The 23,982-nt window shown below is 45.3% G+C and overlaps 25 non-coding genes across 25 annotated transcripts; 13 read left to right on the top strand and 12 right to left on the bottom strand.

The window, feature by feature from the left end:
* Positions 1-380: 380 nt before the first annotated feature.
* On the top strand, positions 381-453 carry TRNAR-ACG (transfer RNA arginine (anticodon ACG)). Its single transcript has one exon. It is a non-coding gene; the product is annotated as a tRNA-Arg (tRNA).
* A 1,010-nt stretch (positions 454-1,463) lies between these two features.
* Positions 1,464-1,570, bottom strand: LOC147704049 (U6 spliceosomal RNA). The gene has a single exon (XR_015298675.1). It is a non-coding gene; the product is annotated as a U6 spliceosomal RNA (small nuclear RNA).
* A 714-nt stretch (positions 1,571-2,284) lies between these two features.
* On the top strand, positions 2,285-2,357 carry TRNAR-ACG (transfer RNA arginine (anticodon ACG)). The gene has a single exon. It is a non-coding gene; the product is annotated as a tRNA-Arg (tRNA).
* A 1,010-nt stretch (positions 2,358-3,367) lies between these two features.
* LOC147704047 (U6 spliceosomal RNA) lies at positions 3,368-3,474 on the bottom strand. Its single transcript, XR_015298674.1, has one exon. It is a non-coding gene; the product is annotated as a U6 spliceosomal RNA (small nuclear RNA).
* Positions 3,475-4,188: 714 nt separating this feature from the next.
* TRNAR-ACG (transfer RNA arginine (anticodon ACG)) lies at positions 4,189-4,261 on the top strand. Its single transcript has one exon. It is a non-coding gene; the product is annotated as a tRNA-Arg (tRNA).
* A 1,020-nt stretch (positions 4,262-5,281) lies between these two features.
* LOC147704045 (U6 spliceosomal RNA) lies at positions 5,282-5,388 on the bottom strand. The gene has a single exon (XR_015298673.1). It is a non-coding gene; the product is annotated as a U6 spliceosomal RNA (small nuclear RNA).
* Positions 5,389-6,102: 714 nt separating this feature from the next.
* On the top strand, positions 6,103-6,175 carry TRNAR-ACG (transfer RNA arginine (anticodon ACG)). Its single transcript has one exon. It is a non-coding gene; the product is annotated as a tRNA-Arg (tRNA).
* A 1,010-nt stretch (positions 6,176-7,185) lies between these two features.
* LOC147704043 (U6 spliceosomal RNA) lies at positions 7,186-7,292 on the bottom strand. Its single transcript, XR_015298672.1, has one exon. It is a non-coding gene; the product is annotated as a U6 spliceosomal RNA (small nuclear RNA).
* Positions 7,293-8,006: 714 nt separating this feature from the next.
* On the top strand, positions 8,007-8,079 carry TRNAR-ACG (transfer RNA arginine (anticodon ACG)). Its single transcript has one exon. It is a non-coding gene; the product is annotated as a tRNA-Arg (tRNA).
* Positions 8,080-9,089: 1,010 nt separating this feature from the next.
* LOC147704041 (U6 spliceosomal RNA) lies at positions 9,090-9,196 on the bottom strand. Its single transcript, XR_015298670.1, has one exon. It is a non-coding gene; the product is annotated as a U6 spliceosomal RNA (small nuclear RNA).
* Positions 9,197-9,910: 714 nt separating this feature from the next.
* TRNAR-ACG (transfer RNA arginine (anticodon ACG)) lies at positions 9,911-9,983 on the top strand. Its single transcript has one exon. It is a non-coding gene; the product is annotated as a tRNA-Arg (tRNA).
* Positions 9,984-10,993: 1,010 nt separating this feature from the next.
* LOC147704039 (U6 spliceosomal RNA) lies at positions 10,994-11,100 on the bottom strand. The gene has a single exon (XR_015298668.1). It is a non-coding gene; the product is annotated as a U6 spliceosomal RNA (small nuclear RNA).
* Positions 11,101-11,814: 714 nt separating this feature from the next.
* On the top strand, positions 11,815-11,887 carry TRNAR-ACG (transfer RNA arginine (anticodon ACG)). Its single transcript has one exon. It is a non-coding gene; the product is annotated as a tRNA-Arg (tRNA).
* A 1,010-nt stretch (positions 11,888-12,897) lies between these two features.
* Positions 12,898-13,004, bottom strand: LOC147704037 (U6 spliceosomal RNA). The gene has a single exon (XR_015298667.1). It is a non-coding gene; the product is annotated as a U6 spliceosomal RNA (small nuclear RNA).
* A 714-nt stretch (positions 13,005-13,718) lies between these two features.
* TRNAR-ACG (transfer RNA arginine (anticodon ACG)) lies at positions 13,719-13,791 on the top strand. Its single transcript has one exon. It is a non-coding gene; the product is annotated as a tRNA-Arg (tRNA).
* A 1,010-nt stretch (positions 13,792-14,801) lies between these two features.
* On the bottom strand, positions 14,802-14,908 carry LOC147704035 (U6 spliceosomal RNA). The gene has a single exon (XR_015298666.1). It is a non-coding gene; the product is annotated as a U6 spliceosomal RNA (small nuclear RNA).
* Positions 14,909-15,622: 714 nt separating this feature from the next.
* TRNAR-ACG (transfer RNA arginine (anticodon ACG)) lies at positions 15,623-15,695 on the top strand. The gene has a single exon. It is a non-coding gene; the product is annotated as a tRNA-Arg (tRNA).
* Positions 15,696-16,705: 1,010 nt separating this feature from the next.
* On the bottom strand, positions 16,706-16,812 carry LOC147704033 (U6 spliceosomal RNA). Its single transcript, XR_015298665.1, has one exon. It is a non-coding gene; the product is annotated as a U6 spliceosomal RNA (small nuclear RNA).
* Positions 16,813-17,526: 714 nt separating this feature from the next.
* Positions 17,527-17,599, top strand: TRNAR-ACG (transfer RNA arginine (anticodon ACG)). The gene has a single exon. It is a non-coding gene; the product is annotated as a tRNA-Arg (tRNA).
* A 1,010-nt stretch (positions 17,600-18,609) lies between these two features.
* Positions 18,610-18,716, bottom strand: LOC147704031 (U6 spliceosomal RNA). Its single transcript, XR_015298664.1, has one exon. It is a non-coding gene; the product is annotated as a U6 spliceosomal RNA (small nuclear RNA).
* Positions 18,717-19,430: 714 nt separating this feature from the next.
* Positions 19,431-19,503, top strand: TRNAR-ACG (transfer RNA arginine (anticodon ACG)). The gene has a single exon. It is a non-coding gene; the product is annotated as a tRNA-Arg (tRNA).
* A 1,010-nt stretch (positions 19,504-20,513) lies between these two features.
* Positions 20,514-20,620, bottom strand: LOC147704029 (U6 spliceosomal RNA). The gene has a single exon (XR_015298662.1). It is a non-coding gene; the product is annotated as a U6 spliceosomal RNA (small nuclear RNA).
* Positions 20,621-21,334: 714 nt separating this feature from the next.
* Positions 21,335-21,407, top strand: TRNAR-ACG (transfer RNA arginine (anticodon ACG)). The gene has a single exon. It is a non-coding gene; the product is annotated as a tRNA-Arg (tRNA).
* Positions 21,408-22,417: 1,010 nt separating this feature from the next.
* LOC147704027 (U6 spliceosomal RNA) lies at positions 22,418-22,524 on the bottom strand. Its single transcript, XR_015298661.1, has one exon. It is a non-coding gene; the product is annotated as a U6 spliceosomal RNA (small nuclear RNA).
* A 714-nt stretch (positions 22,525-23,238) lies between these two features.
* TRNAR-ACG (transfer RNA arginine (anticodon ACG)) lies at positions 23,239-23,311 on the top strand. Its single transcript has one exon. It is a non-coding gene; the product is annotated as a tRNA-Arg (tRNA).
* The last annotated feature ends 671 nt before the right edge of the window (positions 23,312-23,982 follow it).

The raw sequence follows: 23,982 nt of genomic DNA, 5'->3' as shown, positions 1-23,982 counted from the left end.
GCAGCATGCTTGGGTCCCTGGACAAGGTGAGCTTATGATAATGTGTCTGAATGTTCACCTGTGTTGTAATATTAAACCCCTTATTGTTGTAAACGCCTACTTACTAAGGAGTTCTCAAGCTCAGCCCCACACAGACCTGGAACTGATTATGTTAATGCAAACTATTTAAGAAACTGAGCCTGATCTAAAAGATTTCCTTGGATCTAGGACCATTTCGCCTAGCTTTTAGGTGCTTCCTTCTCCTAAAGTCCTTTGTAAAACTTGGGAAAACCTCACAGAACAGACTTCCAGGAGGTCAGATGGGTTCCCTTGTGCCTTCACACACACATACACACACTTTCTAGCCCACTTAAGGACAAAAGGATGCGTAAGTCTACATAGGGCCAGTGGCGCAATGGATAACGCGTCTGACTACGGATCAGAAGATTGTAGGTTCGACTCCTATCTGGCTCGGAAGGGTTGTAGGTCCCTGTTTGATTATATTCCTGTGGAATTTTTATTTACCTCAGACTTGTTGTAGGTTCAATATTCTCCAGCAGGACTCATCCAGCAGTTGTTCCACGGTAGAGCGCAAGTAATAGGACCACAGCTAGTTAAACGTTTCCCATTTGCTGCTGGACTCTATGTGATGGCCGTCACGTGGTGTGCTGCTTTTGTATTTCAACATGGGTCCCTGATACTCTTAATTGCGAAAAAGCTTGTTGACAAAAGTGTGTGTGCGCGAGGGTCTGTGGACGTAGGCAGGTGTGTGCACTTGAATGCTTACCCATTTACATGTGTGAGAGGAACAAACCAACTCCCTGTGGGCTGCAGGCTTACAACTGGTAGCCCCAGTAGCCAGGCAGAACCACAGGTAAGGAGAGAGAGAAAGTTGGTCCATTATTAGAGAAGGACCATAAGCATCTTGCACTGCTACCTTCTTCCCCTCTCAGCCACGATCGGCCAAGACCTCTCTATTAGGGTAGAGGGTGAACATTTCTTGGACCTCAGAAACTGAGGGATGTAGACCCAATATGTCCTCCAAGCGCCTAGACACCTGGTGCCCAATCGGGCATGGTGTTTTTCAGCTTACCCGACCAATCCGGTTGCAAGGTGGACTTTAACAATACTGCTAAAAAGGCACTCCCAGACATCCCTGAGGCCTTCATTTGCATAGGCCCTGCCCTTCTCTTTGTCCTGCTTCCCACAAATCAACACAACACTGCAGCAGTATAGATTTGGGGGTGGTGAAGAATAATGACAGTGAGGCTAAAAAAGAGAAAGAAAAGTCCCAGAAGTCCTGCAGGCTTCCTTGCTAAATGCAGCTGAACATAGAGCGCACCTTCTTTACTGCAAAGCAAATACATTAAAAATGTTGAGGAGAGACTAATTGAAAAATACATATTACGGGGACAGCACTGGGACCTGCTTTATTTTTTCAATTAGTCTTGAAAACAAAAAAGATTTCTCTCCTGAAAGCTGTTAAAAATATGGAACGCTTCACGAATTTGCGTGTCATCCTTGCGCAGGGGCCATGCTAATCTTCTCTGTATCGTTCCAATTTTAGTATATGTGCTGCCGAAGCGAGCACACTTTATTGATGAACTGACAATGTTTATAAACTCTCTAAATCTACAGTCTCTAGACATAGGGTGGCCTGGCAGAGATGCTCAGATGCCCAGTACGCATTCAAATCTGAGCCAATGGTCAAAAATGTATGAAGAGTAGCAATCCATTATTCTTCACTGCATTTGTGGTCCAAGACTAAACACACCGTAAGTATGTAGATTATACCAGGTTTGCAAAGGCTCCTGGGTCGGGCTACAGACAAGGAGCATTGTGACGTCACGCTGCCTGTGGAACAGTGATATTAAAGGTGAAACAGCTGCACAGTAGGTTAGGTGAAGGGCTCTGAGAGTGGAAAGGCAGCATGCTTGGGTCCCTGGACAAGGTGAGCTTATGATAATGTGTCTGAATGTTCACCTGTGTTGTAATATTAAACCCCTTATTGTTGTAAACGCCTACTTACTAAGGAGTTCTCAAGCTCAGCCCCACACAGACCTGGAACTGATTATGTTAATGCAAACTATTTAAGAAACTGAGCCTGATCTAAAAGATTTCCTTGGATCTAGGACCATTTCGCCTAGCTTTTAGGTGCTTCCTTCTCCTAAAGTCCTTTGTAAAACTTGGGAAAACCTCACAGAACAGACTTCCAGGAGGTCAGATGGGTTCCCTTGTGCCTTCACACACACATACACACACTTTCTAGCCCACTTAAGGACAAAAGGATGCGTAAGTCTACATAGGGCCAGTGGCGCAATGGATAACGCGTCTGACTACGGATCAGAAGATTGTAGGTTCGACTCCTATCTGGCTCGGAAGGGTTGTAGGTCCCTGTTTGATTATATTCCTGTGGAATTTTTATTTACCTCAGACTTGTTGTAGGTTCAATATTCTCCAGCAGGACTCATCCAGCAGTTGTTCCACGGTAGAGCGCAAGTAATAGGACCACAGCTAGTTAAACGTTTCCCATTTGCTGCTGGACTCTATGTGATGGCCGTCACGTGGTGTGCTGCTTTTGTATTTCAACATGGGTCCCTGATACTCTTAATTGCGAAAAAGCTTGTTGACAAAAGTGTGTGTGCGCGAGGGTCTGTGGACGTAGGCAGGTGTGTGCACTTGAATGCTTACCCATTTACATGTGTGAGAGGAACAAACCAACTCCCTGTGGGCTGCAGGCTTACAACTGGTAGCCCCAGTAGCCAGGCAGAACCACAGGTAAGGAGAGAGAGAAAGTTGGTCCATTATTAGAGAAGGACCATAAGCATCTTGCACTGCTACCTTCTTCCCCTCTCAGCCACGATCGGCCAAGACCTCTCTATTAGGGTAGAGGGTGAACATTTCTTGGACCTCAGAAACTGAGGGATGTAGACCCAATATGTCCTCCAAGCGCCTAGACACCTGGTGCCCAATCTGGCATGGTGTTTTTCAGCTTACCCGACCAATCCGGTTGCAAGGTGGACTTTAACAATACTGCTAAAAAGGCACTCCCAGACATCCCTGAGGCCTTCATTTGCATAGGCCCTGCCCTTCTCTTTGTCCTGCTTCCCACAAATCAACACAACACTGCAGCAGTATAGATTTGGGGGTGGTGAAGAATAATGACAGTGAGGCTAAAAAAGAGAAAGAAAAGTCCCAGAAGTCCTGCAGGCTTCCTTGCTAAATGCAGCTGAACATAGAGCGCACCTTCTTTACTGCAAAGCAAATACATTAAAAATGTTGAGGAGAGACTAATTGAAAAATACATATTACGGGGACAGCACTGGGACCTGCTTTATTTTTTCAATTAGTCTTGAAAACAAAAAAGATTTCTCTCCTGAAAGCTGTTAAAAATATGGAACGCTTCACGAATTTGCGTGTCATCCTTGCGCAGGGGCCATGCTAATCTTCTCTGTATCGTTCCAATTTTAGTATATGTGCTGCCGAAGCGAGCACACTTTATTGATGAACTGACAATGTTTATAAACTCTCTAAATCTACAGTCTCTAGACATAGGGTGGCCTGGCAGAGATGCTCAGATGGCCAGTACGCATTCAAATCTGAGCCAATGGTCAAAAATGGATGAAGAGTAGCAATCCATTATTCTTCACTGCATTTGTGGTCCAAGACTAAACACACCGTAAGTATGTAGATTATACCAGGTTTGCAAAGGCTCCTGGGTCGGGCTACAGACAAGGAGCATTGTGACGTCACGCTGCCTGTGGAACAGTGATATTAAAGGTGAAACAGCTGCACAGTAGGTTAGGTGAAGGGCTCTGAGAGTGGAAAGGCAGCATGCTTGGGTCCCTGGACAAGGTGAGCTTATGATAATGTGTCTGAATGTTCACCTGTGTTGTAATATTAAACCCCTTATTGTTGTAAACGCCTACTTACTAAGGAGTTCTCAAGCTCAGCCCCACACAGACCTGGAACTGATTATGTTAATGCAAACTATTTAAGAAACTGAGCCTGATCTAAAAGATTTCCTTGGATCTAGGACCATTTCGCCTAGCTTTTAGGTGCTTCCTTCTCCTAAAGTCCTTTGTAAAACTTGGGAAAACCTCACAGAACAGACTTCCAGGAGGTCAGATGGGTTTCCTTGTGCCTTCACACACACATACACACACTTTCTAGCCCACTTAAGGACAAAAGGATGCGTAAGTCTACATAGGGCCAGTGGCGCAATGGATAACGCGTCTGACTACGGATCAGAAGATTGTAGGTTCGACTCCTATCTGGCTCGGAAGGGTTGTAGGTCCCTGTTTGATTATATTCCTGTGGAATTTTTATTTACCTCAGACTTGTTGTAGGTTCAATATTCTCCAGCAGGATTCATCCAGCAGTTGTTCCACGGTAGAGCGCAAGTAATAGGACCACAGCTAGTTAAACGTTTCCCATTTGCTGCTGGACTCTATGTGATGGCCGTCACGTGGTGTGCTGCTTTTGTATTTCAACATGGGTCCCTGATACTCTTAATTGCGAAAAAGCTTGTTGACAAAAGTGTGTGTGCGCGAGGGTCTGTGGACGTAGGCAGGTGTGTGCACTTGAATGCTTACCCATTTACATGTGTGAGAGGAACAAACCAACTCCCTGTGGGCTGCAGGCTTACAACTGGTAGCCCCAGTAGCCAGGCAGAACCACAGGTAAGGAGAGAGAGAAAGTTGGTCCATTATTAGAGAAGGACCATAAGCATCTTGCACTGCTACCTTCTTCCCCTCTCAGCCACGATCGGCCACGATCGGCCAAGGCCTCTCTATTAGGGTAGAGGGTGAACATTTCTTGGACCTCAGAAACTGAGGGATGTAGACCCAATATGTCCTCCAAGCGCCTAGAGACCTGGTGCCCAATCTGGCATGGTGTTTTTCAGCTTACCCGACCAATCCGGTTGCAAGGTGGACTTTAACAATACTGCTAAAAAGGCACTCCCAGACATCCCTGAGGCCTTCATTTGCATAGGCCCTGCCCTTCTCTTTGTCCTGATTCCCACAAATCAACACAACACTGCAGCAGTATAGATTTGGGGGTGGTGAAGAATAATGACAGTGAGGCTAAAAAAGAGAAAGAAAAGTCCCAGAAGTCCTGCAGGCTTCCTTGCTAAATGCAGCTGAACATAGAGCGCACCTTCTTTACTGCAAAGCAAATACATTAAAAATGTTGAGGAGAGACTAATTGAAAAATACATATTACGGGGACAGCACTGGGACCTGCTTTATTTTTTCAATTAGTCTTGAAAACAAAAAAGATTTCTCTCCTGAAAGCTGTTAAAAATATGGAACGCTTCACGAATTTGCGTGTCATCCTTGCGCAGGGGCCATGCTAATCTTCTCTGTATCGTTCCAATTTTAGTATATGTGCTGCCGAAGCGAGCACACTTTATTGATGAACTGACAATGTTTATAAACTCTCTAAATCTACAGTCTCTAGACATAGGGTGGCCTGGCAGAGATGCTCAGATGCCCAGTACGCATTCAAATCTGAGCCAATGGTCAAAAATGTATGAAGAGTAGCAATCCATTATTCTTCACTGCATTTGTGGTCCAAGACTAAACACACCGTAAGTATGTAGATTATACCAGGTTTGCAAAGGCTCCTGGGTCGGGCTACAGACAAGGAGCATTGTGACGTCACGCTGCCTGTGGAACAGTGATATTAAAGGTGAAACAGCTGCACAGTAGGTTAGGTGAAGGGCTCTGAGAGTGGAAAGGCAGCATGCTTGGGTCCCTGGACAAGGTGAGCTTATGATAATGTGTCTGAATGTTCACCTGTGTTGTAATATTAAACCCCTTATTGTTGTAAACGCCTACTTACTAAGGAGTTCTCAAGCTCAGCCCCACACAGACCTGGAACTGATTATGTTAATGCAAACTATTTAAGAAACTGAGCCTGATCTAAAAGATTTCCTTGGATCTAGGACCATTTCGCCTAGCTTTTAGGTGCTTCCTTCTCCTAAAGTCCTTTGTAAAACTTGGGAAAACCTCACAGAACAGACTTCCAGGAGGTCAGATGGGTTCCCTTGTGCCTTCACACACACATACACACACTTTCTAGCCCACTTAAGGACAAAAGGATGCGTAAGTCTACATAGGGCCAGTGGCGCAATGGATAACGCGTCTGACTACGGATCAGAAGATTGTAGGTTCGACTCCTATCTGGCTCGGAAGGGTTGTAGGTCCCTGTTTGATTATATTCCTGTGGAATTTTTATTTACCTCAGACTTGTTGTAGGTTCAATATTCTCCAGCAGGACTCATCCAGCAGTTGTTCCACGGTAGAGCGCAAGTAATAGGACCACAGCTAGTTAAACGTTTCCCATTTGCTGCTGGACTCTATGTGATGGCCGTCACGTGGTGTGCTGCTTTTGTATTTCAACATGGGTCCCTGATACTCTTAATTGCGAAAAAGCTTGTTGACAAAAGTGTGTGTGCGCGAGGGTCTGTGGACGTAGGCAGGTGTGTGCACTTGAATGCTTACCCATTTACATGTGTGAGAGGAACAAACCAACTCCCTGTGGGCTGCAGGCTTACAACTGGTAGCCCCAGTAGCCAGGCAGAACCACAGGTAAGGAGAGAGAGAAAGTTGGTCCATTATTAGAGAAGGACCATAAGCATCTTGCACTGCTACCTTCTTCCCCTCTCAGCCACGATCGGCCAAGACCTCTCTATTAGGGTAGAGGGTGAACATTTCTTGGACCTCAGAAACTGAGGGATGTAGACCCAATATGTCCTCCAAGCGCCTAGAGACCTGGTGCCCAATCTGGCATGGTGTTTTTCAGCTTACCCGACCAATCCGGTTGCAAGGTGGACTTTAACAATACTGCTAAAAAGGCACTCCCAGACATCCCTGAGGCCTTCATTTGCATAGGCCCTGCCCTTCTCTTTGTCCTGATTCCCACAAATCAACACAACACTGCAGCAGTATAGATTTGGGGGTGGTGAAGAATAATGACAGTGAGGCTAAAAAAGAGAAAGAAAAGTCCCAGAAGTCCTGCAGGCTTCCTTGCTAAATGCAGCTGAACATAGAGCGCACCTTCTTTACTGCAAAGCAAATACATTAAAAATGTTGAGGAGAGACTAATTGAAAAATACATATTACGGGGACAGCACTGGGACCTGCTTTATTTTTTCAATTAGTCTTGAAAACAAAAAAGATTTCTCTCCTGAAAGCTGTTAAAAATATGGAACGCTTCACGAATTTGCGTGTCATCCTTGCGCAGGGGCCATGCTAATCTTCTCTGTATCGTTCCAATTTTAGTATATGTGCTGCCGAAGCGAGCACACTTTATTGATGAACTGACAATGTTTATAAACTCTCTAAATCTACAGTCTCTAGACATAGGGTGGCCTGGCAGAGATGCTCAGATGGCCAGTACGCATTCAAATCTGAGCCAATGGTCAAAAATGGATGAAGAGTAGCAATCCATTATTCTTCACTGCATTTGTGGTCCAAGACTAAACACACCGTAAGTATGTAGATTATACCAGGTTTGCAAAGGCTCCTGGGTCGGGCTACAGACAAGGAGCATTGTGACGTCACGCTGCCTGTGGAACAGTGATATTAAAGGTGAAACAGCTGCACAGTAGGTTAGGTGAAGGGCTCTGAGAGTGGAAAGGCAGCATGCTTGGGTCCCTGGACAAGGTGAGCTTATGATAATGTGTCTGAATGTTCACCTGTGTTGTAATATTAAACCCCTTATTGTTGTAAACGCCTACTTACTAAGGAGTTCTCAAGCTCAGCCCCACACAGACCTGGAACTGATTATGTTAATGCAAACTATTTAACAAACTGAGCCTGATCTAAAAGATTTCCTTGGATCTAGGACCATTTCGCCTAGCTTTTAGGTGCTTCCTTCTCCTAAAGTCCTTTGTAAAACTTGGGAAAACCTCACAGAACAGACTTCCAGGAGGTCAGATGGGTTTCCTTGTGCCTTCACACACACATACACACACTTTCTAGCCCACTTAAGGACAAAAGGATGCGTAAGTCTACATAGGGCCAGTGGCGCAATGGATAACGCGTCTGACTACGGATCAGAAGATTGTAGGTTCGACTCCTATCTGGCTCGGAAGGGTTGTAGGTCCCTGTTTGATTATATTCCTGTGGAATTTTTATTTACCTCAGACTTGTTGTAGGTTCAATATTCTCCAGCAGGATTCATCCAGCAGTTGTTCCACGGTAGAGCGCAAGTAATAGGACCACAGCTAGTTAAACGTTTCCCATTTGCTGCTGGACTCTATGTGATGGCCGTCACGTGGTGTGCTGCTTTTGTATTTCAACATGGGTCCCTGATACTCTTAATTGCGAAAAAGCTTGTTGACAAAAGTGTGTGTGCGCGAGGGTCTGTGGACGTAGGCAGGTGTGTGCACTTGAATGCTTACCCATTTACATGTGTGAGAGGAACAAACCAACTCCCTGTGGGCTGCAGGCTTACAACTGGTAGCCCCAGTAGCCAGGCAGAACCACAGGTAAGGAGAGAGAGAAAGTTGGTCCATTATTAGAGAAGGACCATAAGCATCTTGCACTGCTACCTTCTTCCCCTCTCAGCCACGATCGGCCAAGACCTCTCTATTAGGGTAGAGGGTGAACATTTCTTGGACCTCAGAAACTGAGGGATGTAGACCCAATATGTCCTCCAAGCGCCTAGAGACCTGGTGCCCAATCTGGCATGGTGTTTTTCAGCTTACCCGACCAATCCGGTTGCAAGGTGGACTTTAACAATACTGCTAAAAAGGCACTCCCAGACATCCCTGAGGCCTTCATTTGCATAGGCCCTGCCCTTCTCTTTGTCCTGCTTCCCACAAATCAACACAACACTGCAGCAGTATAGATTTGGGGGTGGTGAAGAATAATGACAGTGAGGCTAAAAAAGAGAAAGAAAAGTCCCAGAAGTCCTGCAGGCTTCCTTGCTAAATGCAGCTGAACATAGAGCGCACCTTCTTTACTGCAAAGCAAATACATTAAAAATGTTGAGGAGAGACTAATTGAAAAATACATATTACGGGGACAGCACTGGGACCTGCTTTATTTTTTCAATTAGTCTTGAAAACAAAAAAGATTTCTCTCCTGAAAGCTGTTAAAAATATGGAACGCTTCACGAATTTGCGTGTCATCCTTGCGCAGGGGCCATGCTAATCTTCTCTGTATCGTTCCAATTTTAGTATATGTGCTGCCGAAGCGAGCACACTTTATTGATGAACTGACAATGTTTATAAACTCTCTAAATCTACAGTCTCTAGACATAGGGTGGCCTGGCAGAGATGCTCAGATGGCCAGTACGCATTCAAATCTGAGCCAATGGTCAAAAATGGATGAAGAGTAGCAATCCATTATTCTTCACTGCATTTGTGGTCCAAGACTAAACACACCGTAAGTATGTAGATTATACCAGGTTTGCAAAGGCTCCTGGGTCGGGCTACAGACAAGGAGCATTGTGACGTCACGCTGCCTGTGGAACAGTGATATTAAAGGTGAAACAGCTGCACAGTAGGTTAGGTGAAGGGCTCTGAGAGTGGAAAGGCAGCATGCTTGGGTCCCTGGACAAGGTGAGCTTATGATAATGTGTCTGAATGTTCACCTGTGTTGTAATATTAAACCCCTTATTGTTGTAAACGCCTACTTACTAAGGAGTTCTCAAGCTCAGCCCCACACAGACCTGGAACTGATTATGTTAATGCAAACTATTTAAGAAACTGAGCCTGATCTAAAAGATTTCCTTGGATCTAGGACCATTTCGCCTAGCTTTTAGGTGCTTCCTTCTCCTAAAGTCCTTTGTAAAACTTGGGAAAACCTCACAGAACAGACTTCCAGGAGGTCAGATGGGTTTCCTTGTGCCTTCACACACACATACACACACTTTCTAGCCCACTTAAGGACAAAAGGATGCGTAAGTCTACATAGGGCCAGTGGCGCAATGGATAACGCGTCTGACTACGGATCAGAAGATTGTAGGTTCGACTCCTATCTGGCTCGGAAGGGTTGTAGGTCCCTGTTTGATTATATTCCTGTGGAATTTTTATTTACCTCAGACTTGTTGTAGGTTCAATATTCTCCAGCAGGACTCATCCAGCAGTTGTTCCACGGTAGAGCGCAAGTAATAGGACCACAGCTAGTTAAACGTTTCCCATTTGCTGCTGGACTCTATGTGATGGCCGTCACGTGGTGTGCTGCTTTTGTATTTCAACATGGGTCCCTGATACTCTTAATTGCGAAAAAGCTTGTTGACAAAAGTGTGTGTGCGCGAGGGTCTGTGGACGTAGGCAGGTGTGTGCACTTGAATGCTTACCCATTTACATGTGTGAGAGGAACAAACCAACTCCCTGTGGGCTGCAGGCTTACAACTGGTAGCCCCAGTAGCCAGGCAGAACCACAGGTAAGGAGAGAGAGAAAGTTGGTCCATTATTAGAGAAGGACCATAAGCATCTTGCACTGCTACCTTCTTCCCCTCTCAGCCACGATCGGCCAAGACCTCTCTATTAGGGTAGAGGGTGAACATTTCTTGGACCTCAGAAACTGAGGGATGTAGACCCAATATGTCCTCCAAGCGCCTAGACACCTGGTGCCCAATCTGGCATGGTGTTTTTCAGCTTACCCGACCAATCCGGTTGCAAGGTGGACTTTAACAATACTGCTAAAAAGGCACTCCCAGACATCCCTGAGGCCTTCATTTGCATAGGCCCTGCCCTTCTCTTTGTCCTGCTTCCCACAAATCAACACAACACTGCAGCAGTATAGATTTGGGGGTGGTGAAGAATAATGACAGTGAGGCTAAAAAAGAGAAAGAAAAGTCCCAGAAGTCCTGCAGGCTTCCTTGCTAAATGCAGCTGAACATAGAGCGCACCTTCTTTACTGCAAAGCAAATACATTAAAAATGTTGAGGAGAGACTAATTGAAAAATACATATTACGGGGACAGCACTGGGACCTGCTTTATTTTTTCAATTAGTCTTGAAAACAAAAAAGATTTCTCTCCTGAAAGCTGTTAAAAATATGGAACGCTTCACGAATTTGCGTGTCATCCTTGCGCAGGGGCCATGCTAATCTTCTCTGTATCGTTCCAATTTTAGTATATGTGCTGCCGAAGCGAGCACACTTTATTGATGAACTGACAATGTTTATAAACTCTCTAAATCTACAGTCTCTAGACATAGGGTGGCCTGGCAGAGATGCTCAGATGGCCAGTACGCATTCAAATCTGAGCCAATGGTCAAAAATGGATGAAGAGTAGCAATCCATTATTCTTCACTGCATTTGTGGTCCAAGACTAAACACACCGTAAGTATGTAGATTATACCAGGTTTGCAAAGGCTCCTGGGTCGGGCTACAGACAAGGAGCATTGTGACGTCACGCTGCCTGTGGAACAGTGATATTAAAGGTGAAACAGCTGCACAGTAGGTTAGGTGAAGGGCTCTGAGAGTGGAAAGGCAGCATGCTTGGGTCCCTGGACAAGGTGAGCTTATGATAATGTGTCTGAATGTTCACCTGTGTTGTAATATTAAACCCCTTATTGTTGTAAACGCCTACTTACTAAGGAGTTCTCAAGCTCAGCCCCACACAGACCTGGAACTGATTATGTTAATGCAAACTATTTAAGAAACTGAGCCTGATCTAAAAGATTTCCTTGGATCTAGGACCATTTCGCCTAGCTTTTAGGTGCTTCCTTCTCCTAAAGTCCTTTGTAAAACTTGGGAAAACCTCACAGAACAGACTTCCAGGAGGTCAGATGGGTTTCCTTGTGCCTTCACACACACATACACACACTTTCTAGCCCACTTAAGGACAAAAGGATGCGTAAGTCTACATAGGGCCAGTGGCGCAATGGATAACGCGTCTGACTACGGATCAGAAGATTGTAGGTTCGACTCCTATCTGGCTCGGAAGGGTTGTAGGTCCCTGTTTGATTATATTCCTGTGGAATTTTTATTTACCTCAGACTTGTTGTAGGTTCAATATTCTCCAGCAGGATTCATCCAGCAGTTGTTCCACGGTAGAGCGCAAGTAATAGGACCACAGCTAGTTAAACGTTTCCCATTTGCTGCTGGACTCTATGTGATGGCCGTCACGTGGTGTGCTGCTTTTGTATTTCAACATGGGTCCCTGATACTCTTAATTGCGAAAAAGCTTGTTGACAAAAGTGTGTGTGCGCGAGGGTCTGTGGACGTAGGCAGGTGTGTGCACTTGAATGCTTACCCATTTACATGTGTGAGAGGAACAAACCAACTCCCTGTGGGCTGCAGGCTTACAACTGGTAGCCCCAGTAGCCAGGCAGAACCACAGGTAAGGAGAGAGAGAAAGTTGGTCCATTATTAGAGAAGGACCATAAGCATCTTGCACTGCTACCTTCTTCCCCTCTCAGCCACGATCGGCCAAGGCCTCTCTATTAGGGTAGAGGGTGAACATTTCTTGGACCTCAGAAACTGAGGGATGTAGACCCAATATGTCCTCCAAGCGCCTAGAGACCTGGTGCCCAATCTGGCATGGTGTTTTTCAGCTTACCCGACCAATCCGGTTGCAAGGTGGACTTTAACAATACTGCTAAAAAGGCACTCCCAGACATCCCTGAGGCCTTCATTTGCATAGGCCCTGCCCTTCTCTTTGTCCTGATTCCCACAAATCAACACAACACTGCAGCAGTATAGATTTGGGGGTGGTGAAGAATAATGACAGTGAGGCTAAAAAAGAGAAAGAAAAGTCCCAGAAGTCCTGCAGGCTTCCTTGCTAAATGCAGCTGAACATAGAGCGCACCTTCTTTACTGCAAAGCAAATACATTAAAAATGTTGAGGAGAGACTAATTGAAAAATACATATTACGGGGACAGCACTGGGACCTGCTTTATTTTTTCAATTAGTCTTGAAAACAAAAAAGATTTCTCTCCTGAAAGCTGTTAAAAATATGGAACGCTTCACGAATTTGCGTGTCATCCTTGCGCAGGGGCCATGCTAATCTTCTCTGTATCGTTCCAATTTTAGTATATGTGCTGCCGAAGCGAGCACACTTTATTGATGAACTGACAATGTTTATAAACTCTCTAAATCTACAGTCTCTAGACATAGGGTGGCCTGGCAGAGATGCTCAGATGCCCAGTACGCATTCAAATCTGAGCCAATGGTCAAAAATGTATGAAGAGTAGCAATCCATTATTCTTCACTGCATTTGTGGTCCAAGACTAAACACACCGTAAGTATGTAGATTATACCAGGTTTGCAAAGGCTCCTGGGTCGGGCTACAGACAAGGAGCATTGTGACGTCACGCTGCCTGTGGAACAGTGATATTAAAGGTGAAACAGCTGCACAGTAGGTTAGGTGAAGGGCTCTGAGAGTGGAAAGGCAGCATGCTTGGGTCCCTGGACAAGGTGAGCTTATGATAATGTGTCTGAATGTTCACCTGTGTTGTAATATTAAACCCCTTATTGTTGTAAACGCCTACTTACTAAGGAGTTCTCAAGCTCAGCCCCACACAGACCTGGAACTGATTATGTTAATGCAAACTATTTAAGAAACTGAGCCTGATCTAAAAGATTTCCTTGGATCTAGGACCATTTCGCCTAGCTTTTAGGTGCTTCCTTCTCCTAAAGTCCTTTGTAAAACTTGGGAAAACCTCACAGAACAGACTTCCAGGAGGTCAGATGGGTTCCCTTGTGCCTTCACACACACATACACACACTTTCTAGCCCACTTAAGGACAAAAGGATGCGTAAGTCTACATAGGGCCAGTGGCGCAATGGATAACGCGTCTGACTACGGATCAGAAGATTGTAGGTTCGACTCCTATCTGGCTCGGAAGGGTTGTAGGTCCCTGTTTGATTATATTCCTGTGGAATTTTTATTTACCTCAGACTTGTTGTAGGTTCAATATTCTCCAGCAGGACTCATCCAGCAGTTGTTCCACGGTAGAGCGCAAGTAATAGGACCACAGCTAGTTAAACGTTTCCCATTTGCTGCTGGACTCTATGTGATGGCCGTCACGTGGTGTGCTGCTTTTGTATTTCAACATGGGTCCCTGATACTCTTAATTGCGAAAAAGCTTGTTGACAAAAGTGTGTGTGCGCGAGGGTCTGTGGACGTAGGCAGGTGTGTGCACTTGAATGCTTACCCATTTACATGTGTGAGAGGAACAAACCAACTCCCTGTGGGCTGCAGGCTTACAACTGGTAGCCCCAGTAGCCAGGCAGAACCACAGGTAAGGAGAGAGAGAAAGTTGGTCCATTATTAGAGAAGGACCATAAGCATCTTGCACTGCTACCTTCTTCCCCTCTCAGCCACGATCGGCCAAGACCTCTCTATTAGGGTAGAGGGTGAACATTTCTTGGACCTCAGAAACTGAGGGATGTAGACCCAATATGTCCTCCAAGCGCCTAGAGACCTGGTGCCCAATCTGGCATGGTGTTTTTCAGCTTACCCGACCAATCCGGTTGCAAGGTGGACTTTAACAATACTGCTAAAAAGGCACTCCCAGACATCCCTGAGGCCTTCATTTGCATAGGCCCTGCCCTTCTCTTTGTCCTGATTCCCACAAATCAACACAACACTGCAGCAGTATAGATTTGGGGGTGGTGAAGAATAATGACAGTGAGGCTAAAAAAGAGAAAGAAAAGTCCCAGAAGTCCTGCAGGCTTCCTTGCTAAATGCAGCTGAACATAGAGCGCACCTTCTTTACTGCAAAGCAAATACATTAAAAATGTTGAGGAGAGACTAATTGAAAAATACATATTACGGGGACAGCACTGGGACCTGCTTTATTTTTTCAATTAGTCTTGAAAACAAAAAAGATTTCTCTCCTGAAAGCTGTTAAAAATATGGAACGCTTCACGAATTTGCGTGTCATCCTTGCGCAGGGGCCATGCTAATCTTCTCTGTATCGTTCCAATTTTAGTATATGTGCTGCCGAAGCGAGCACACTTTATTGATGAACTGACAATGTTTATAAACTCTCTAAATCTACAGTCTCTAGACATAGGGTGGCCTGGCAGAGATGCTCAGATGGCCAGTACGCATTCAAATCTGAGCCAATGGTCAAAAATGGATGAAGAGTAGCAATCCATTATTCTTCACTGCATTTGTGGTCCAAGACTAAACACACCGTAAGTATGTAGATTATACCAGGTTTGCAAAGGCTCCTGGGTCGGGCTACAGACAAGGAGCATTGTGACGTCACGCTGCCTGTGGAACAGTGATATTAAAGGTGAAACAGCTGCACAGTAGGTTAGGTGAAGGGCTCTGAGAGTGGAAAGGCAGCATGCTTGGGTCCCTGGACAAGGTGAGCTTATGATAATGTGTCTGAATGTTCACCTGTGTTGTAATATTAAACCCCTTATTGTTGTAAACGCCTACTTACTAAGGAGTTCTCAAGCTCAGCCCCACACAGACCTGGAACTGATTATGTTAATGCAAACTATTTAACAAACTGAGCCTGATCTAAAAGATTTCCTTGGATCTAGGACCATTTCGCCTAGCTTTTAGGTGCTTCCTTCTCCTAAAGTCCTTTGTAAAACTTGGGAAAACCTCACAGAACAGACTTCCAGGAGGTCAGATGGGTTTCCTTGTGCCTTCACACACACATACACACACTTTCTAGCCCACTTAAGGACAAAAGGATGCGTAAGTCTACATAGGGCCAGTGGCGCAATGGATAACGCGTCTGACTACGGATCAGAAGATTGTAGGTTCGACTCCTATCTGGCTCGGAAGGGTTGTAGGTCCCTGTTTGATTATATTCCTGTGGAATTTTTATTTACCTCAGACTTGTTGTAGGTTCAATATTCTCCAGCAGGATTCATCCAGCAGTTGTTCCACGGTAGAGCGCAAGTAATAGGACCACAGCTAGTTAAACGTTTCCCATTTGCTGCTGGACTCTATGTGATGGCCGTCACGTGGTGTGCTGCTTTTGTATTTCAACATGGGTCCCTGATACTCTTAATTGCGAAAAAGCTTGTTGACAAAAGTGTGTGTGCGCGAGGGTCTGTGGACGTAGGCAGGTGTGTGCACTTGAATGCTTACCCATTTACATGTGTGAGAGGAACAAACCAACTCCCTGTGGGCTGCAGGCTTACAACTGGTAGCCCCAGTAGCCAGGCAGAACCACAGGTAAGGAGAGAGAGAAAGTTGGTCCATTATTAGAGAAGGACCATAAGCATCTTGCACTGCTACCTTCTTCCCCTCTCAGCCACGATCGGCCAAGACCTCTCTATTAGGGTAGAGGGTGAACATTTCTTGGACCTCAGAAACTGAGGGATGTAGACCCAATATGTCCTCCAAGCGCCTAGAGACCTGGTGCCCAATCTGGCATGGTGTTTTTCAGCTTACCCGACCAATCCGGTTGCAAGGTGGACTTTAACAATACTGCTAAAAAGGCACTCCCAGACATCCCTGAGGCCTTCATTTGCATAGGCCCTGCCCTTCTCTTTGTCCTGCTTCCCACAAATCAACACAACACTGCAGCAGTATAGATTTGGGGGTGGTGAAGAATAATGACAGTGAGGCTAAAAAAGAGAAAGAAAAGTCCCAGAAGTCCTGCAGGCTTCCTTGCTAAATGCAGCTGAACATAGAGCGCACCTTCTTTACTGCAAAGCAAATACATTAAAAATGTTGAGGAGAGACTAATTGAAAAATACATATTACGGGGACAGCACTGGGACCTGCTTTATTTTTTCAATTAGTCTTGAAAACAAAAAAGATTTCTCTCCTGAAAGCTGTTAAAAATATGGAACGCTTCACGAATTTGCGTGTCATCCTTGCGCAGGGGCCATGCTAATCTTCTCTGTATCGTTCCAATTTTAGTATATGTGCTGCCGAAGCGAGCACACTTTATTGATGAACTGACAATGTTTATAAACTCTCTAAATCTACAGTCTCTAGACATAGGGTGGCCTGGCAGAGATGCTCAGATGGCCAGTACGCATTCAAATCTGAGCCAATGGTCAAAAATGGATGAAGAGTAGCAATCCATTATTCTTCACTGCATTTGTGGTCCAAGACTAAACACACCGTAAGTATGTAGATTATACCAGGTTTGCAAAGGCTCCTGGGTCGGGCTACAGACAAGGAGCATTGTGACGTCACGCTGCCTGTGGAACAGTGATATTAAAGGTGAAACAGCTGCACAGTAGGTTAGGTGAAGGGCTCTGAGAGTGGAAAGGCAGCATGCTTGGGTCCCTGGACAAGGTGAGCTTATGATAATGTGTCTGAATGTTCACCTGTGTTGTAATATTAAACCCCTTATTGTTGTAAACGCCTACTTACTAAGGAGTTCTCAAGCTCAGCCCCACACAGACCTGGAACTGATTATGTTAATGCAAACTATTTAAGAAACTGAGCCTGATCTAAAAGATTTCCTTGGATCTAGGACCATTTCGCCTAGCTTTTAGGTGCTTCCTTCTCCTAAAGTCCTTTGTAAAACTTGGGAAAACCTCACAGAACAGACTTCCAGGAGGTCAGATGGGTTTCCTTGTGCCTTCACACACACATACACACACTTTCTAGCCCACTTAAGGACAAAAGGATGCGTAAGTCTACATAGGGCCAGTGGCGCAATGGATAACGCGTCTGACTACGGATCAGAAGATTGTAGGTTCGACTCCTATCTGGCTCGGAAGGGTTGTAGGTCCCTGTTTGATTATATTCCTGTGGAATTTTTATTTACCTCAGACTTGTTGTAGGTTCAATATTCTCCAGCAGGATTCATCCAGCAGTTGTTCCACGGTAGAGCGCAAGTAATAGGACCACAGCTAGTTAAACGTTTCCCATTTGCTGCTGGACTCTATGTGATGGCCGTCACGTGGTGTGCTGCTTTTGTATTTCAACATGGGTCCCTGATACTCTTAATTGCGAAAAAGCTTGTTGACAAAAGTGTGTGTGCGCGAGGGTCTGTGGACGTAGGCAGGTGTGTGCACTTGAATGCTTACCCATTTACATGTGTGAGAGGAACAAACCAACTCCCTGTGGGCTGCAGGCTTACAACTGGTAGCCCCAGTAGCCAGGCAGAACCACAGGTAAGGAGAGAGAGAAAGTTGGTCCATTATTAGAGAAGGACCATAAGCATCTTGCACTGCTACCTTCTTCCCCTCTCAGCCACGATCGGCCAAGACCTCTCTATTAGGGTAGAGGGTGAACATTTCTTGGACCTCAGAAACTGAGGGATGTAGACCCAATATGTCCTCCAAGCGCCTAGACACCTGGTGCCCAATCTGGCATGGTGTTTTTCAGCTTACCCGACCAATCCGGTTGCAAGGTGGACTTTAACAATACTGCTAAAAAGGCACTCCCAGACATCCCTGAGGCCTTCATTTGCATAGGCCCTGCCCTTCTCTTTGTCCTGATTCCCACAAATCAACACAACACTGCAGCAGTATAGATTTGGGGGTGGTGAAGAATAATGACAGTGAGGCTAAAAAAGAGAAAGAAAAGTCCCAGAAGTCCTGCAGGCTTCCTTGCTAAATGCAGCTGAACATAGAGCGCACCTTCTTTACTGCAAAGCAAATACATTAAAAATGTTGAGGAGAGACTAATTGAAAAATACATATTACGGGGACAGCACTGGGACCTGCTTTATTTTTTCAATTAGTCTTGAAAACAAAAAAGATTTCTCTCCTGAAAGCTGTTAAAAATATGGAACGCTTCACGAATTTGCGTGTCATCCTTGCGCAGGGGCCATGCTAATCTTCTCTGTATCGTTCCAATTTTAGTATATGTGCTGCCGAAGCGAGCACACTTTATTGATGAACTGACAATGTTTATAAACTCTCTAAATCTACAGTCTCTAGACATAGGGTGGCCTGGCAGAGATGCTCAGATGCCCAGTACGCATTCAAATCTGAGCCAATGGTCAAAAATGTATGAAGAGTAGCAATCCATTATTCTTCACTGCATTTGTGGTCCAAGACTAAACACACCGTAAGTATGTAGATTATACCAGGTTTGCAAAGGCTCCTGGGTCGGGCTACAGACAAGGAGCATTGTGACGTCACGCTGCCTGTGGAACAGTGATATTAAAGGTGAAACAGCTGCACAGTAGGTTAGGTGAAGGGCTCTGAGAGTGGAAAGGCAGCATGCTTGGGTCCCTGGACAAGGTGAGCTTATGATAATGTGTCTGAATGTTCACCTGTGTTGTAATATTAAACCCCTTATTGTTGTAAACGCCTACTTACTAAGGAGTTCTCAAGCTCAGCCCCACACAGACCTGGAACTGATTATGTTAATGCAAACTATTTAAGAAACTGAGCCTGATCTAAAAGATTTCCTTGGATCTAGGACCATTTCGCCTAGCTTTTAGGTGCTTCCTTCTCCTAAAGTCCTTTGTAAAACTTGGGAAAACCTCACAGAACAGACTTCCAGGAGGTCAGATGGGTTCCCTTGTGCCTTCACACACACATACACACACTTTCTAGCCCACTTAAGGACAAAAGGATGCGTAAGTCTACATAGGGCCAGTGGCGCAATGGATAACGCGTCTGACTACGGATCAGAAGATTGTAGGTTCGACTCCTATCTGGCTCGGAAGGGTTGTAGGTCCCTGTTTGATTATATTCCTGTGGAATTTTTATTTACCTCAGACTTGTTGTAGGTTCAATATTCTCCAGCAGGACTCATCCAGCAGTTGTTCCACGGTAGAGCGCAAGTAATAGGACCACAGCTAGTTAAACGTTTCCCATTTGCTGCTGGACTCTATGTGATGGCCGTCACGTGGTGTGCTGCTTTTGTATTTCAACATGGGTCCCTGATACTCTTAATTGCGAAAAAGCTTGTTGACAAAAGTGTGTGTGCGCGAGGGTCTGTGGACGTAGGCAGGTGTGTGCACTTGAATGCTTACCCATTTACATGTGTGAGAGGAACAAACCAACTCCCTGTGGGCTGCAGGCTTACAACTGGTAGCCCCAGTAGCCAGGCAGAACCACAGGTAAGGAGAGAGAGAAAGTTGGTCCATTATTAGAGAAGGACCATAAGCATCTTGCACTGCTACCTTCTTCCCCTCTCAGCCACGATCGGCCAAGACCTCTCTATTAGGGTAGAGGGTGAACATTTCTTGGACCTCAGAAACTGAGGGATGTAGACCCAATATGTCCTCCAAGCGCCTAGAGACCTGGTGCCCAATCTGGCATGGTGTTTTTCAGCTTACCCGACCAATCCGGTTGCAAGGTGGACTTTAACAATACTGCTAAAAAGGCACTCCCAGACATCCCTGAGGCCTTCATTTGCATAGGCCCTGCCCTTCTCTTTGTCCTGATTCCCACAAATCAACACAACACTGCAGCAGTATAGATTTGGGGGTGGTGAAGAATAATGACAGTGAGGCTAAAAAAGAGAAAGAAAAGTCCCAGAAGTCCTGCAGGCTTCCTTGCTAAATGCAGCTGAACATAGAGCGCACCTTCTTTACTGCAAAGCAAATACATTAAAAATGTTGAGGAGAGACTAATTGAAAAATACATATTACGGGGACAGCACTGGGACCTGCTTTATTTTTTCAATTAGTCTTGAAAACAAAAAAGATTTCTCTCCTGAAAGCTGTTAAAAATATGGAACGCTTCACGAATTTGCGTGTCATCCTTGCGCAGGGGCCATGCTAATCTTCTCTGTATCGTTCCAATTTTAGTATATGTGCTGCCGAAGCGAGCACACTTTATTGATGAACTGACAATGTTTATAAACTCTCTAAATCTACAGTCTCTAGACATAGGGTGGCCTGGCAGAGATGCTCAGATGGCCAGTACGCATTCAAATCTGAGCCAATGGTCAAAAATGGATGAAGAGTAGCAATCCATTATTCTTCACTGCATTTGTGGTCCAAGACTAAACACACCGTAAGTATGTAGATTATACCAGGTTTGCAAAGGCTCCTGGGTCGGGCTACAGACAAGGAGCATTGTGACGTCACGCTGCCTGTGGAACAGTGATATTAAAGGTGAAACAGCTGCACAGTAGGTTAGGTGAAGGGCTCTGAGAGTGGAAAGGCAGCATGCTTGGGTCCCTGGACAAGGTGAGCTTATGATAATGTGTCTGAATGTTCACCTGTGTTGTAATATTAAACCCCTTATTGTTGTAAACGCCTACTTACTAAGGAGTTCTCAAGCTCAGCCCCACACAGACCTGGAACTGATTATGTTAATGCAAACTATTTAAGAAACTGAGCCTGATCTAAAAGATTTCCTTGGATCTAGGACCATTTCGCCTAGCTTTTAGGTGCTTCCTTCTCCTAAAGTCCTTTGTAAAACTTGGGAAAACCTCACAGAACAGACTTCCAGGAGGTCAGATGGGTTTCCTTGTGCCTTCACACACACATACACACACTTTCTAGCCCACTTAAGGACAAAAGGATGCGTAAGTCTACATAGGGCCAGTGGCGCAATGGATAACGCGTCTGACTACGGATCAGAAGATTGTAGGTTCGACTCCTATCTGGCTCGGAAGGGTTGTAGGTCCCTGTTTGATTATATTCCTGTGGAATTTTTATTTACCTCAGACTTGTTGTAGGTTCAATATTCTCCAGCAGGATTCATCCAGCAGTTGTTCCACGGTAGAGCGCAAGTAATAGGACCACAGCTAGTTAAACGTTTCCCATTTGCTGCTGGACTCTATGTGATGGCCGTCACGTGGTGTGCTGCTTTTGTATTTCAACATGGGTCCCTGATACTCTTAATTGCGAAAAAGCTTGTTGACAAAAGTGTGTGTGCGCGAGGGTCTGTGGACGTAGGCAGGTGTGTGCACTTGAATGCTTACCCATTTACATGTGTGAGAGGAACAAACCAACTCCCTGTGGGCTGCAGGCTTACAACTGGTAGCCCCAGTAGCCAGGCAGAACCACAGGTAAGGAGAGAGAGAAAGTTGGTCCATTATTAGAGAAGGACCATAAGCATCTTGCACTGCTACCTTCTTCCCCTCTCAGCCACGATCGGCCAAGACCTCTCTATTAGGGTAGAGGGTGAACATTTCTTGGACCTCAGAAACTGAGGGATGTAGACCCAATATGTCCTCCAAGCGCCTAGAGACCTGGTGCCCAATCTGGCATGGTGTTTTTCAGCTTACCCGACCAATCCGGTTGCAAGGTGGACTTTAACAATACTGCTAAAAAGGCACTCCCAGACATCCCTGAGGCCTTCATTTGCATAGGCCCTGCCCTTCTCTTTGTCCTGATTCCCACAAATCAACACAACACTGCAGCAGTATAGATTTGGGGGTGGTGAAGAATAATGACAGTGAGGCTAAAAAAGAGAAAGAAAAGTCCCAGAAGTCCTGCAGGCTTCCTTGCTAAATGCAGCTGAACATAGAGCGCACCTTCTTTACTGCAAAGCAAATACATTAAAAATGTTGAGGAGAGACTAATTGAAAAATACATATTACGGGGACAGCACTGGGACCTGCTTTATTTTTTCAATTAGTCTTGAAAACAAAAAAGATTTCTCTCCTGAAAGCTGTTAAAAATATGGAACGCTTCACGAATTTGCGTGTCATCCTTGCGCAGGGGCCATGCTAATCTTCTCTGTATCGTTCCAATTTTAGTATATGTGCTGCCGAAGCGAGCACACTTTATTGATGAACTGACAATGTTTATAAACTCTCTAAATCTACAGTCTCTAGACATAGGGTGGCCTGGCAGAGATGCTCAGATGGCCAGTACGCATTCAAATCTGAGCCAATGGTCAAAAATGTATGAAGAGTAGCAATCCATTATTCTTCACTGCATTTGTGGTCCAAGACTAAACACACCGTAAGTATGTAGATTATACCAGGTTTGCAAAGGCTCCTGGGTCGGGCTACAGACAAGGAGCATTGTGACGTCACGCTGCCTGTGGAACAGTGATATTAAAGGTGAAACAGCTGCACAGTAGGTTAGGTGAAGGGCTCTGAGAGTGGAAAGGCAGCATGCTTGGGTCCCTGGACAAGGTGAGCTTATGATAATGTGTCTGAATGTTCACCTGTGTTGTAATATTAAACCCCTTATTGTTGTAAACGCCTACTTACTAAGGAGTTCTCAAGCTCAGCCCCACACAGACCTGGAACTGATTATGTTAATGCAAACTATTTAAGAAACTGAGCCTGATCTAAAAGATTTCCTTGGATCTAGGACCATTTCGCCTAGCTTTTAGGTGCTTCCTTCTCCTAAAGTCCTTTGTAAAACTTGGGAAAACCTCACAGAACAGACTTCCAGGAGGTCAGATGGGTTTCCTTGTGCCTTCACACACACATACACACACTTTCTAGCCCACTTAAGGACAAAAGGATGCGTAAGTCTACATAGGGCCAGTGGCGCAATGGATAACGCGTCTGACTACGGATCAGAAGATTGTAGGTTCGACTCCTATCTGGCTCGGAAGGGTTGTAGGTCCCTGTTTGATTATATTCCTGTGGAATTTTTATTTACCTCAGACTTGTTGTAGGTTCAATATTCTCCAGCAGGATTCATCCAGCAGTTGTTCCACGGTAGAGCGCAAGTAATAGGACCACAGCTAGTTAAACGTTTCCCATTTGCTGCTGGACTCTATGTGATGGCCGTCACGTGGTGTGCTGCTTTTGTATTTCAACATGGGTCCCTGATACTCTTAATTGCGAAAAAGCTTGTTGACAAAAGTGTGTGTGCGCGAGGGTCTGTGGACGTAGGCAGGTGTGTGCACTTGAATGCTTACCCATTTACATGTGTGAGAGGAACAAACCAACTCCCTGTGGGCTGCAGGCTTACAACTGGTAGCCCCAGTAGCCAGGCAGAACCACAGGTAAGGAGAGAGAGAAAGTTGGTCCATTATTAGAGAAGGACCATAAGCATCTTGCACTGCTACCTTCTTCCCCTCTCAGCCACGATCGGCCAAGACCTCTCTATTAGGGTAGAGGGTGAACATTTCTTGGACCTCAGAAACTGAGGGATGTAGACCCAATATGTCCTCCAAGCGCCTAGAGACCTGGTGCCCAATCTGGCATGGTGTTTTTCAGCTTACCCGACCAATCCGGTTGCAAGGTGGACTTTAACAATACTGCTAAAAAGGCACT

The sequence above is a fragment of the Lissotriton vulgaris genome, chromosome 7, assembly GCF_964263255.1.
Source record: "Lissotriton vulgaris chromosome 7, aLisVul1.2, whole genome shotgun sequence".
Lineage (NCBI taxonomy): Eukaryota > Metazoa > Chordata > Amphibia > Caudata > Salamandridae > Lissotriton > Lissotriton vulgaris.
This window is presented reverse-complemented; position numbering and strand designations above follow the sequence as displayed.